Genomic DNA, 14,310 nt, shown 5'->3' on the forward strand with positions numbered 1-14,310 from the left:
TCTCCTGATTCTAAAAACTTCGATAGTGGACTTCCATTCCTTTGTTTATTACTTACAGGACGTTTTCCTTACCTCCTCCAGTCACCCTTTTAATGCTTAAGAGGAGTCAATGGGGAGACTGCTTTGATGTCTGTCTGGCATGGACTTCTGGATCCTTTATTTTTAGCAAAGCTGCAAGGGAAAGTTTTAGAACGAACAAAGTATAATCCTGGACCCCTCCCTTGTACTGAATAAGGGGACCACGCTCCCGATTAAGGCGGAATTATCCTCAAATTTTGGGGTGCCCTACAAATGTGCCCCCCAGAACAGAGAGGAGAGAACGACTGCTGGGTTGCACGTGTGCCTCGGCTGATGGGAGGCGTCACGTACGGAAAGAAACGTGTGCCGTGTCAGGATCGTCTCTGCCGTCCACGAGGGAAGCCGGGACTGCGGCTGAGAAGCAGCGTGGCTCGGTGGAGAGAGCCCGGGCTTGGGAGTCAGAGGTCATGGGTTCGAATGCCGGCTCTGCCCCTTGTCAGCTGTGGGACTGTGGGCGAGTCACTTCACTTCTCTTTGCCTCAGTTCCCTCATCTGTAAAATGGGGATCAAGACTGTGAGCCCCACGTGGGACGACCTGATTCCCCTGTTTCCACCCCAGCGCTTAGAACAGTGCTCTGCACATAGTAAGCACTTAACAAATAGCAGCGTTAATTACGGGAAAGAGGGAGGAGGTCGGCTAGGACCGCCCTGTAAAGTCTGGAGCCTTGGGCCTGGGAGGCTGTGGGTCGCTCTCTAATTCTTGGACCTTTGGGCCCAGAAAGTGGAGAGTGGCTGCAGAAATCACAGCCCTGGACTGGAGGCGCTTGCAGAGACACGGTCCGAGACGAGGGCTTGGGAACCAGAGGTCATGGGTTCTAATTCCGGCTCCGCCACTTTTCTGCTGTGTGAGCTTGGGCAAGTCACTTAACTTCTCTGTGCCTCAGTTCCCTCATCTGTAAAAATGGGGATTAAAAAATGTGAGCCCTCTGTGGGACAATCTGATGACCCTGTATCCACCCCAGCGCTTAGAATAGTGCTCTGCACATAGTAAGCGCTTAACAAATACTATAATTATTATTATTACCTTTTTAAGGTGGCCGGATGCCCACTTTTAACCTGGACCACCTGGTCTGTCCCCTGTCTGGTATACGCCGGATGCCTTAGAGAAGCAGCGTGGCTTAGAGGAAAGACCCCGTGCTTGGGAGCCAGAGATCGTGGGTTTGAATCCCGGCCCTGCCACTTGTCAGCTGTGTGACTGTGGGCAAATCACTTAACTTCTCGGTGCCTCAGTGACCTCATCTGTAAAATGGGGATGAAGACTGTGAGCCTCACGTGGGACAACCTGATGACCCTGGATCTCCCCAGCGCTTAGGACAGGGCTCTGCACCTAGTAAGCGCTTAACAAATACCAACATTAATATTATTAAAATGGGGTTGCAGACTGTGAGCCCACGTGGGACAACCTGATGACCCTGTATCCACCCCAGCGCTTAGAGCAGTGCTCTGCACATAGTAAGCGCTTAACAAATACCAACATTATTATTATTCTCTGGGCCTCAGTGGCCTCATCTGTCAAATGGGGATGAAGACTGTGAGCCCCACGTGGGACAACCTCATGACCCTGTATCTCCCCCCAGCGCTTAGAACAGTGCTCTGCACCTAGTAAGCGCTTAACAAATACCAACATTGTTATTATTATTGTTAAAATGGGGTTGCAGACTGTGAGCCCATGTGGGACCGCCTGATGACCCTGTATCTCCTCCAGCGCTTAGAACAGTGCCCTGCACATAGGAAGCGCTTAACAAATACCAACATTATTATTATTATAGTAAGCGCTCAATAAATATGATTGAACGAAGGGGGCAGACGCCAGTTAAAGAAAAGCGACGCTTAGGCTGGGAGCCCAAGAGAGCAAACGGGGGGAGGGGGACAGGGCCACTGCCTGCCTTCCCTTCGGCTTTCGTTCGGGCCTTCGGGCTGCGGCCGAGGCACCGCTCGTCCTCCAATCAGCGCTGGCTTTACTGGACGGTGGCGTCGCTCGGGTTGCCCCAGCAACCGACGGCTCCTCCCCTAGCCGAGGCGCGCTCGTCCTCCACTCAGCGCGGGGCTTACTGGGCGGTGGCGTCGCTCGGGTTGCCCCAGCAACCGGCGGCTCCGCCCCCCCAGCCGAGGCGCGCTCGTCCTCCAATCAGCGCGGGGCTTACTGGGCGGTGGCGTCGCTCGGGTTGCCCCGGCAACAGGCAGCTCCTCCCCCCCCCCAAGCTGAGGTCCAATCGGCGCGGGGGTTACTGGGCGGTGGCGTCGCCCGGTTGCCCGGCAACCGCCAGCTTTCCCCGCCTGGGCCGGTTGAGGCCGGTCGGGGCCGGTCCTGCGCCGGATTTTCCCGCTTGCGCCCGTGAGTTGGCAGCGAAAAGGGCACGAGGAGCATGTCGGGAGGGAAGGCCTGGGCCTCGACGCCTTGACAGCCCTAACCCTCATTTTGCAGATGACAACGAGGGCGTTTCTTAAATAAATGGTTGTATTTGTTAAGCGCTATGTGCCAAGCACTGTTCCAAGCGCTGGGGGGGGGGGATACAAAGCGATGAGGCCGTCCCACGTGGGGCTCACACTTTTAATCCCCATTTGACAGATGAGGTCACCGAGGCACTCCGTGCCAAGCACTGTGCTAAGCGCCAGGGAGGAGACCAGGGCATCAAGTGGTCCCACGTGGGGCTGACCGTCTTCATCCTACTAGATGATGATGGTGGCATCTGTTAAGCGCTTACTGTGCGCCAAGCGCTGGGGTGGAGCCAAGCTAAGCAGGTGGGCCCATGTGGGGCTCACAGTCTTCATCCCCATTTTACAGATGATAATACTAATAATGTTAGTTTAAGCGCTTACTAGGTGCAGAGCGCTGTTCTAAGCGCTGGGGGAGATACGGGGATATCAGGTGGTCCCACGTGGGGCTCACGGGCTTCATCCCCATTTGACAGATGATAATAATAATAATGTTTGTTTACAGATGATAATAATAATAATAATGTTAGTTTAAGCGCTTACTAGGTGCAGAGCACTGTTTTAAGCGCTGGGGTAGTCACTGGGGAATCAGGTTGTCCCACGTGGGGCTCACGGTCTTCACCCCCATTTTACAGATGATAATAATAATAATGTTATTTAAGCGCTTACTAGGTGCAGAGCACTGTTCTAAGCGCTGGGGTAGATACAGGGACATCAGGTGGTCCCACGTGGGGCTCACGGTCTTCACCCCCATTTTACAGATGATAATAATAATAATGTTTGTTTAATAATAATAATAATAATGTTGGTATTTGTTCAGCGCTCACATGTGCCGAGCACTGTTCTAAGCGCTGGGGTAGACATAGGGGAATCAGGTCGTCCCACGTGGGGCTCACAGTCTTAATCCCCATTTTACAGATGAGGGAACCGAGGCGCAGAGAAGTGACTCGCCCACAGTCACACAGCCGACAAGTGGCAGAGCTGGGATTCGAACTCATGAGCCCTGACTCCAAAGCCCGGGCTCTTTCCACTGAGCCACGCTGCTTCTCCACAGATGATAGTAATAATAATGTTAAGTTTGTTAAGCGCTTACTATGTGCAGAGCACTGTTCTAAGCGCTGGGGTAGTCACAGGGGAATCAGGTTGTCCCACGTGGGGCTCACGGTCATCACCCCCATTTTACAGATGATAATAATAATAATGTTAGTTTAAGCGCTTACTAGGTGCAGAGCGCTGTTCTAAGCGCTGGGGTAGATAACAGGGACATCAGGTGGTCCCACGTGGAGCTAACGGTCTTCATCCCCATTTTACAGATGATAATAATAATAATGTTAGTTTAAGCGCTTACTAGGTGCAGAGCGCTGTTCCGAGCGCTGGGGGAGATGCAGGGTCATCAGGTTGTCCCACGTGAGGCTCACGGTCTTCACCCCCATTTTACAGATGATGATGATAATGTTAGTTTGTTTACAGATGATAATAATAACAATGTTAGTTTGTTAAGCACTTACTAGGTGCAGAGCACTGTTCCAAGCGCTGGGGTAGATACAGGGACATCAGCTTGTCCCACGTGGGGTTCACAGTCGTCATCCCCATTTTACAGACGAGGTCACTGAGGCACAGAGATGTCAAGTGACTTGCCCACAGTCACACAGCTGACAAGTGGCAGAGCTGGGATTCGAACCCGAGCGCTTAATGAATACTATTGAAGGAATGAATGAATAATCCCCATTTTACAGATGATAATAATGATGGTGGCCTCTGTTAAGTGCTTACTATGTGCCAAGCGCCAGGGTGGATCCAAGCTAATCAGATGGGCCCACGTGGGGCTCCCAGTCTTAATCCCCATTTCACAGATGATAATACTAATGATGGCATCTGTTAAGTCCTCACTATGTGCCAAGCCCTCTTCTAAGCGCCAGGGTGGATCCGAGCTAATCAGGTGGACCCACATGGGGCTCACAGTCCCAATTCCCATTTTCAGATGATGATGGTGATGGCATCTGTTAAGCGCTTACTATGTGCCCGGCACTGTTCTAAGCGCCAGGGTGGGTCCAAGCTAATCAGGTGGACCCACACGGGACTCACAGTCTTAATCCTCATTTTACAGATGATAATAATGATGGCAGGTGTTAAGCGCTTACTGTGTGCCAAGCACTGTTCTAAGCACAGAGGAGGATCCAAGCTAATCAGATGGGCCCACATGGGGCTCACAGACCTAATCCCCATTTTACAGATGATGATGATGATGATGGCGGCATCCGTTAAGCGCTTGCTATGTGCCAAGCACTGTTCTAAGCGCCAGGGTGGATCCAAGCTAATCAGATGGACCCACATGGGGCTCCCACACAGTCTTAATCCTCATTTTACAGATGATGATGATGATAGTAATGATGGCATTTGTTCAGCGCTTACTATGTGCCAGGTACTGTTCTAAGGGCAGGGGGAGGATACAGGGTCATCATGTTGTCCCACGTGGGGCTCACGGTCTTCATCCCCATTTTAAGATGAGGCCCAGAGAAGTGAAGTGACTTGCCCAAAGTCACCCAGCAGATGAATGGTGAAACTGGGATTAGAACCCAGGTCCTCAGACTCCCTTGCCCATGCTCTTTCCATTAGGCCATCTGGCTTTCTGAGAACAGGGATGTCTCAAAGGCTCCTTGGGAAAATTATAGTAAACCTTCTGACTTTCGTTTGTGGAATGCCTTCTACTTAGAGTTTATTACTTCCCCGACTTGGAGAAGCAGTGTGGCCCAGTGAAAAGAGCGTGGGCTTCGGGATCAGAGGTCACGGGTTCGACTCCCGGCTCGGCCACTTAGCTGTGTGACTGTGGGCAAGTCACTTCACTTCTCTGTGCCTCAGTTCCCTCATCTGTAAAATGGGGATTATCTGTGAGCCTCACGTGGGACAAACTGATGACCCTGTATCTGCCCCAGCGCTTAGAACAGTGCTCTCTACATAGTAAGCGCTAAACAAATACCAACGTTATTATTATTATTATTGTCTGGCGGAAGAGTTCTCATGTCAAATGGCTATTATCCATTCAAATGGGCAAGTTTTGCTGTAATGGTGCATTGTTAGGAATGTTGCTTCATCTGTCCCCCGAGATTCGGGGACCTTTCATTTCCTAGCTGCGGAGGGGATCATTCATAGAAATTGAAAACAATTAGCAAGATGTTCAGCAACTCAAACTGTAGAGGCTCAAGCATCCAAACACCACTGGGAACCTGGTATGGTGACCAAGTTTCAGCAGTGAAATAGCACACACAGGCCCTCCCAGTGATCAATATTTGAAGTGGGCAGTTAATCATTTTTTCCCAAGCAATTATCCAAAAAGGATGTTCATTCCCTTCAGGTACGTGAGTTTGGAAGGAGGCAATGGCCAGATGTAATGAACTGCTATTTTTCACTCCGAGTAATTTGTTGGATTTTGCTGTAGCAGAATAGTTGCAGGGTGTTGGCGCTGCTGAATTTTAGCTGGGCAGGGCAGTAATGGAGAAAACAAAGTGTCTCAGAATGACTTTGAGGCAGACTGGGGAGAAAAATTACGTCTGTCACCCGGTTTTTCTTTCAATACCGGCAGAGTTCATTGCTGTTCAGATTCACGGAGTACATATTAAAGAATAAACAGAATACCTGCCCATAGGAGGGTTGAATTTGCCATTACCCTTTCACCTGTAAATAAATTAATTCATATTAACGTAAATATTGAGACCTCCAAGTTGGGTGTTTCTAGTGCTAAACTGTACGTTCCTAAATTTGGTTCATTCCCTGGTCAAAAATTGATCAGTGCAGTTTATTGCAGACTGACTCTGTGCAGTGCACCGTGTACGAAGGGTATAATAAAGTAAGTGCTCAATAAATACCACTGACTGAGAAGTACACGCTATGTCTGCCCTTAAAGAGCATGTAGAAATCACTGGTATGGTCTCATTCCAAGCCACTTTTCTCATTCCTTGGATCAGGAAAAGGGGACTTTAATGGTCCTTTTCCTAGTTTGGAGTAACGAGTTGACATTTATTTGCAAAATACCTAGCTCTGTGGGCGAAAAGTACGGCTTATATGTGGGCAGGGAACACGTCTACCAACTCCGTTGTACGGTTACTCTCCCAAGCACTTAGTGCAGTGCTCTGCACACAGTAAGCACTCAGTAGGTACCACTGATGGATATATGCCTGCAGAGTACTGTTGTGGTGCTCTTGATCGACTCTAAAGAAAATGCTGGAATATATTTTCTCAAATCGAATGAATAGGCCGTAATACCTTCACCACCTCTTCATCAGTGGACTCTCCAGATGCAGTGTATTATAATAATAATGTTGGTATTTGTTAAGCGCTTACTGTGTGCAGAGCACTGTTCTAAGCGCTGGGGTAGAAACCGGGTGATCAGATTGTCCCGCATGAGGCTCACAGTCTTAATTCCCATTTTACAGATGCGGTAACTGAGGCCCAGAGAAGTGAAGTGACTCGCCCACAGTCACACAGCTGACAAGTGGCAGAGCCGGGAGTCGAACCCATGACCTCCGACTCCTAAGTCCGGCCTCTTTCCACCACGCCGCGCTGCTTCTATATAGCTATTCCAATCGCTATATTTGAGCACTTACTATGTGCAGAGCACTGTGCTAAGTGCGTGGGAGAATTCAATATCAAATGAACGAGTGGTATTTATTGAACACCTGCTGTGTGCAGAGCAGCGTACTAAGCGCTTGAGAGAATACAGTATAACAGACATATTCCCTCTCCACAATGAGCTTGACTCGATATATTTCCACCGACTGCCTTGCTGCCCAGAAGGACCTTACAGTCTAGAGGGGAGGATCCCTTTCGAGGGTGAGATGTTCTGATCAGCATCAACTGTTTTATTGATGCTAGATAAATAGCACGGTTTAGAAATATCCACTGCAGTTTCCAGTGATAGGGGTGTTTTTTAATTAGAATCCCTAATTGAATCGAATTTCCAGCTAAGTTATTTTTGATCGTGACTGTAAACGGGATTAACGATTTGGGGGTTTTAAATAAAATGGTGCACTAAGTGTATTTCAGAGCCGGGAAGGCAGAAATTTGTATTTTGAAAGCCAAATAATTAGCCGAACTGCAAATATTTCAAAATGCACCTACTAATTAACTGTAATTGTCACAGAGGGCATTAGCCTCGAAGATGAGTTGGGAAGTGAAAGGAGAGATTTTTTTGTTCAGCATTCCATTTCTGTTGCTATCTGATCCATGTCACTGTCAGAAAGAATTGAAGTTTAATAAAAAGGAATAACAGGGGAATGCAATCTAAAAGCTGTAATTAGTAACCTCAGCTCCACCAGAATGAGATTTTGTAATAAATTGTAAGTTGACAGTAACTAAATTATAAAATATTACAGAGAGCAGTGAATAGCCACCGTACCGTTTCCCTGACACTGCTTGTTTGGGTTAGACCAGCAATCGTAGGTTCAGCAGTCAGTGATAGGGAAAAACAAGACCAGTGAGTGAGTTTTAGCATCTGTTGTTAATCATTTTTGTTTTCACAATGCCGTTTGTAATTACAGTTAAACAGATGGTTCTTAAAGAGATAATTTGTTCTTGGTAATTAGACCCTTTTGCAAACAACTCATCCTCCCCAACACTTGATTAAAAATGGAGTAAAGGGACTAGAATCATTACTTAACTATTTCAGATCTTCAAAGGAAAGGTGCTAGGGAAGTCCAGGTTATTAATGTTGGTATTTGTGAAGCGCTTACTATGTGCCGAGCACTGTTCTAAGCGCTGGGGGAGATACAGGGTCATCAGGTTGTTCCACGTGAGGCTCACAGTCTTCAGCCCCATTTGACAGATGAGGTCACTGAGGCACAGAGAAGCGAAGTGACTTGCCCACAGTCCCACAGCTGGCAAGTGGCAGAGCAGGGATTCAAACCCATGACCTCTGACTCCCCAGCCCGGGCTCTTGCCACTGAGGTTATTCTCCTTCCACAAGCAGACTCTGCCGTCTTGATCTTGGCTAAGTGATCAATTTTACAGCTGACTGAAAGCTGCTTCCAGAAGTGATTTATTTCTTTTTTGTAGTTCGTATCTCACTTTTATGTTGTCTCACTGAAATAAATAAGGGATAGATAAGTCTAATTTTTTTAAGGAAAGAAGGCATTCGGGGTGGGAGGAATGGTGGGTGGTGTAGTGGGAAGAGGCCGGGCTCTGAGAGTTGGACGACCTGTGTTCTAATCCCCACTCGGCCATGTGTCTGCTGGGAGACCTTGGGCAAGTCATTTCACTTAAATCTGTGCCTCAGTTACCTCATCTGTAAAATGGGGATTAAATTCTTCTCTTTCCTACATAGACTGTGAGCCCCTTGTGGGACAGGGCCTGTGTCCAACCTGATTGACTTGTATCCACCCAAGTGCTTAGAACATAGTGCTCGGCCTATAGGAAGCTCAGAACAAGTACCATAAATAGGGAATCTTTAAGCAAGATGAGGCAGTTTCCCTCTTTGGGCCGGACAGCCGTGCTCTTAAAGCTTCTGCCCTGCCACTCGCCAGGCCTAAGACAGCGTGATGGACCTGCTTATAATAATAATAATGATGGTATTTGTTAAGCGCTTTGCAAAACACTGTTCTGAGTGCCGAGGGGATACAAGGTGATCAGGTTGTTCCACGTGGGGCTCACAGTCTTCATCCCCATTTGACAGATGAGGGGAGTGAGGCCCAGACAAGTGAAGCGACTGGCCCAAAGTCACCCAGCTGACAAGCGGCGGAGCCGGGATTAGAACCCAGGACCTCTGACTCCCAAGCCCGGGCTCCTTCCGCTGAGCCACGCTGCTTCCCCAAGGGATAGAGGTGACGGTGAGAGCAGCGGTGGCAACAGTTGCCATTATTCCTGTTAAAAAAGAGGCTACTCGGGGAATTCCCAACCCTGGTCCAGAAAGGCTAATTTCCGTACGGCCGAGACAGCGCAGCTGCCAGTCGCTGCTCTCTGCCTCTTCTCTCTCCGGCCACCGTCAGCTGTTAGCCCCATTCAGTCTACCCCACAATCACCCAAACCTTCCAGTTCAGGCAGCAGGGGCAGAGAATCTTAGGGGCAGGAGGAAGTAAGGTGATCATCCTTATCTCTTATCCCTTTCTGTAGATTGTCGTCACTCTCCTTGGCCCCACTTGCCTTCCATTTCCTTCTTTGACTCCCTTTTTTCCTCTTTTTCTCCTGCCCCTCTCCTTTCTTTCCATCTTCTCTTCCCGTATCCTTTCCCTTATTCTTATCTCTTTACCCTGCACAGTCTAACCAGATTATCTCTCATCCCTTTCTGTAGATTGTCGCTCTCCTTTGCCCCACTTCCCTTCATTTTCCTTCTTTGACTCCCTTTTTTCCTCTTTTTCGCCTGCCCCTCTACTTTCTTTCCCTCTTCTCTTCCTGTATCCTTTCCCTCGTTCTCATCTCTTCACTTTACCCTGCCCAAACTGACCAGATTATCTAATCCCTTTCTGTAGATTGTCGTCACTCTCCTTTGCCCCACTTCCCTTCCTTTTCCTTCTTTGACTCCCTTTTTTCCTCTTTCTCCTGCCCCTCTTCTTTCTTTCCCTCTTCTCTTCCTGTGGCCTTTCCCTCGTTCTCATCTCTTCACTTTACCCTGCCCAATCTGACCAGATTATTTCATCCCTTTCTGTAGGTTGTTGCTCTCCCTTGCCCCACTTCCCTTCCTTTTCCTTCTTTGACTCCCCTTTTTCCTCTTTTTCTCCTGCCTCTCTATCTACTTTCTTTCCCTCTTCTCTTCCTGTGTCCTTTCCCTCGTTCTCATCTCTTCACTTTACCCTGCCCAATCTGACCAGATTATTTCATCCCTTTCTGTAGATTGTCGCTCTCCTTTGCCCCACTTCCCTTCCTTTTCCTTCTTTGACTCCCTTTTTTCCTTTTTTCCTCTTTTTCTCCTGCCCCTCTTCTTTCTTTCCCTCTTCTCTTCCTGTGTCCATTCCCTTGTTCTCATCTCCTTACTTTACCCTGCCCAACGTGACCAGTTTTTTGGTCACCTTAGCCTCTTCTATACAAATTGTGTTACTTGAAAGAACAACGTGAATTTGCCGTATTATCGTCTGGGTGTGCCTAGCGGGAACTCCCAAAGAATCGTTTCAGAGTTTCTGAGAATGAGGTTTTGTCCCTTCCTTGGGGAACTCAATTTAAGCTGCAAGTGGTACAATACTCCATTGTTATTATTGTGTACTTTTGGCTAAACACTGTACTAAACGCTGGGGTAGATACAAGTTAATAAGGTTGGGCATTATTTCATTACTTCTAGAGTGATGATGATTGTGATATTCATTTAGTGCAAACACTGTACTAAACGCTGGGATGGATACAAGGTAGCAAATTGAAGATGGCCCCGGTCCCAGATGGGGGTCACACTCATATCCGCTTTTAATTTCACGCTCCTGATATGGATGTACTTGGAGACAGAGACGCGCCCTTGAGCCTGAACAGCGAAACTAAAGACGGCAGGACCCTCGGGTGGGGAACTTGCTGCCATAGTCTGTGAGCCTGATTTAACCAAACCCTCTCCCCCCCCCAAAAACCCCAAAAAGCAAATAAATAAAATTGGGAAGCCCTGCCCCAGAGAAATCCATTTTCCCCTGTCCTCTGATGGCCCTCCCCATAGAGGTACTTTACATTTAAAGTGGGTCCCCTTGGCAAGATTTCAGTGCCCAAACAAAATTGTTCAAGCTGAAACATGATGTTATATTCTGACCATCTGGCCTTGAAATGGCTCCTCTTCTCAGAGCCAAAAGCTCCAATCTCAGCAGTGCAGACGCCCCTTGCTGGCCCATGGTCCTCCCAAAGCAGGTAGAATTTACTATGGGAGTCGGGTGTTTTAGGGATGAGATTGTAAAAACCAAAGCTCGGTTTGCTCTGCATAGGCACTGCACGATTCGAGTTCATTTCTCCCATTCCTAAAGGTGGAGTTTTTTGGTGCCTCAAAATAACTGGCTATTTGCCAGGGCAATTAACCGTCTGAACTTTACTGTGAGGCTGCAGGTGGCTAATTATGCCCAGAAGCAGAGACCCTCAGGGGGAATTCCTTGCCTGTTCATAGATGGCATTCGCAGAATAATAATCATTGCGGTATTTAAGTGTTTTCTATACGTCCAGCACTGTACTAAGCATTGGGGTAGAGAAGATACAATTAACCTGGACATATTCCTTGCCCTACAGGGGGCTCCTACTCTAACAGGGAAAGAAAACCAGATGTCTAATCGCCATTGTACAGCTGAGGAAAGGGATGGTGATCTTCAAAAGCTCCCTATGTGTGCCCTACATTTATCCTCTATCTTCCCTCCCCTCCGTGAGCCCCTCGTTGGTTGGGGATTGTCTCTGTATGTTGCCGAATTGTACTTTCCAAGCGCCTAGTACAGTGCTCTGGACACAGTAAGCGCTCAATAAATACGATTGACTAAATCCTCAGTCCCGAGTCACCAATACTAAACCTTTTTTCTGGTCCAGAGTGACACCGAGCAATCAATCAAAGGTATTTATTGAGTGCCGACCAAGTGCAGAGCACTAGATGCTTGGCAGAGTACACGACAATAGCTTCCTTCTGCACGCAGCAGCACATAATATTTTTACAACTTCGGCAGCTTGACGTTTCCCTTAATGCCGACCACAGTGGGCAAAGCAACAGGATAAAGCCACCTTCCAAACAAGCAGGCAGTTGATCCAGAATTTAATGTCAAACATGCCGGGCTAAATGTCAAGAGCAATGGAGAGGCTAACCTATCTAATTCATTTTTAATCTTTTGGGGAAAATAGGATCAATAAATTAGGTCATTTTAAAATGAAGTTTTGTTCTCTACCGCCAATTTCAAGCAGATGTGATCGAAAGGCAGAAGATAGTCAAGATGATCGGCCTCCCACAAATAGATTTAATGTGTATCATAGCTACAGCTTAACTTCAGAAGCGACTGTGACAGACATTTCAACCTACATTATTTCAGGAACAATTGTATTCTATGAATATGCCTAAAGGATTATTTTGAGAAGGAAATATGAAACAGTGGGAGATGAAAATCTCTGTAAAATTGATTAAACACAAAAACCATATGATAAATTCCTGACTTCCACAGAGTTGGAAAGTTGGAGGGATAGTTGGAAAAGAGATTATTGCTTAGCAGAACTTTTCTCGTGGAAGGAAAGCAGCGTGGCCCGATGGATAGAGCATGGACGTAGGATTCAGAGGGACCTTGGTTCTAATCCCAGCTCTGCCACTTGTCTGCTGTGTGACTTTGGGCAAGTCGCTTCTCTTCTCTGGGCCTCGCTTACTTCATTTTCAAAATGGGAATTAGAGCTGTGAACTCCCTGGGGGATATGGACTGTATCCAACCTGATTATATTGTACCTTCAGTGCCCTGGCAACGTAGTAAGTGCTTAACAGATATTTTTTTAGAGTATTTTTTTTGTTGTCGTTGAGGGGTAAGAGAGATTTTGGAATGCTAGTGGACATTGCTTTGCAAAAAATACTTTAATCCTGGATTTATAGTCTTGTAGGTCATTTTGAATAGCTTCTGAAAGAGAAACTTAGCAGTTTGCATTTCCCCGGTAAGGCCTGCCATTGACTGAAAGAAGAAAAATTGCTGTGCTACATGCCCGGCGGTTCAAGTGTATTGCCTTCTTTCATATCTGTCCAACGGCTCCCATCGATTTTCATCACTGCTTTCAGCAATGCCAGTCATCTAATATTAATTAAAACAATTATATTGGACATCTTAATAAAAAGGGACCGTGGGGCCACACTTAAACAGCCGCTAGTAGGGATGCAAGAGGCAACAGACGATGCCGAGAAGAAGGGGATAGAGGAGAATCAGGCTGCTCTGTTTCTCCTGCGTATTGCCGTCCTCTAGTGGAAAGGAGGAAGAGGCTGCCGGTGGCCCTGCCTTACCAACCAAAAGGTCCAATAAGGGCGACTGGTTTTTGTTTTTTAATGGGATCTTAAATATTTTCCGAGGACTGACCAACGTCGCTCGAAAATTCAATTTTCAGAATGAATTTTTGGTCAGATGTACTGGCTCCACTGCCTCTGGTTTGGTGATTTGGAGGACTTCGTTTAAGTGCTGCACGCACCCACCCTGAAAAGATTGCCGTTGAGTCTTCTTCACCGTTATCCTCCTTGCACGGTCGTGACCTGAAAAATCGCCTTTGGAACTATTCCTTTTTGGTAATCACAGCTTTCCTCTCTCTGGCCGGCAGCCACCTAGCGGATAGGTGACTTTTCCTTTGGAGGGCCTGGGTTGGTAAAATGAAAATAAGGGCTTGATTATTAATTTTTCTATCTTTGAACTAATTCGGAAAGGACTGAATCTTCTAAAGACCTGCCAACAGTTATTGTAATATTTGTTAATGCTTTCCCCTCTTTTCTTGATTGGGGGACATACCGATTCTGGGCTTTGCCATTTTTAATTTTCAGTCTTGGGATAGACTTCTTAGCTTTGAAACATGTCCATTCATACTCAGTGATATCCAGTATGTTGGAGATCAGAAATGAGGATCTTGAAGCTGTACTCGATGTATCTATGTACTATTTTACAGTGCGAGTGGACTCCTTTTTCACAGCATAAAATGCTTACTAATGTGCCAGGCGCTGTACTAAATGCTGGGATAGATACAAGATAATCAGGTTAGGCACAGGGTCCCACATGGGGCTCACAGTCTTAACCTCCATTTTACAGATGGGGTAACTGAGGCATAGAAAAATGAAGTGACTTGCCCAACGTCACACAGCAGACAAGTGGCGGAGCCAGGATTAGAGCCCATAATAATGTTGGTATTTGTTAAGCGCTTACTATG

At 47.2% G+C, this 14,310-nt stretch overlaps 1 protein-coding gene across 8 annotated transcripts in view; it reads left to right on the plus strand.

Moving 5' to 3' along the window:
• HYDIN (HYDIN axonemal central pair apparatus protein) overlaps nt 1–14,310 on the plus strand; it is a 335,154-nt gene that overhangs the window by 34,875 nt on the left and 285,969 nt on the right. Inside the window, exon 1 of one of the 8 annotated variants that reach the window (XM_039913570.1) lies at nt 2,347–2,413. The exons of the other annotated variants lie outside the window; for them this stretch is intronic. The gene's annotated coding sequence lies outside the window, so the exon portion shown is untranslated. Of the gene's footprint in view, nt 1–2,346; nt 2,414–14,310 lie in introns of those variants that run through there. 8 annotated transcript variants of the gene reach the window in all.

Source organism: Ornithorhynchus anatinus, chromosome 11 (genome assembly GCF_004115215.2).
Source record: "Ornithorhynchus anatinus isolate Pmale09 chromosome 11, mOrnAna1.pri.v4, whole genome shotgun sequence".
Taxonomy (NCBI): domain Eukaryota; kingdom Metazoa; phylum Chordata; class Mammalia; order Monotremata; family Ornithorhynchidae; genus Ornithorhynchus; species Ornithorhynchus anatinus.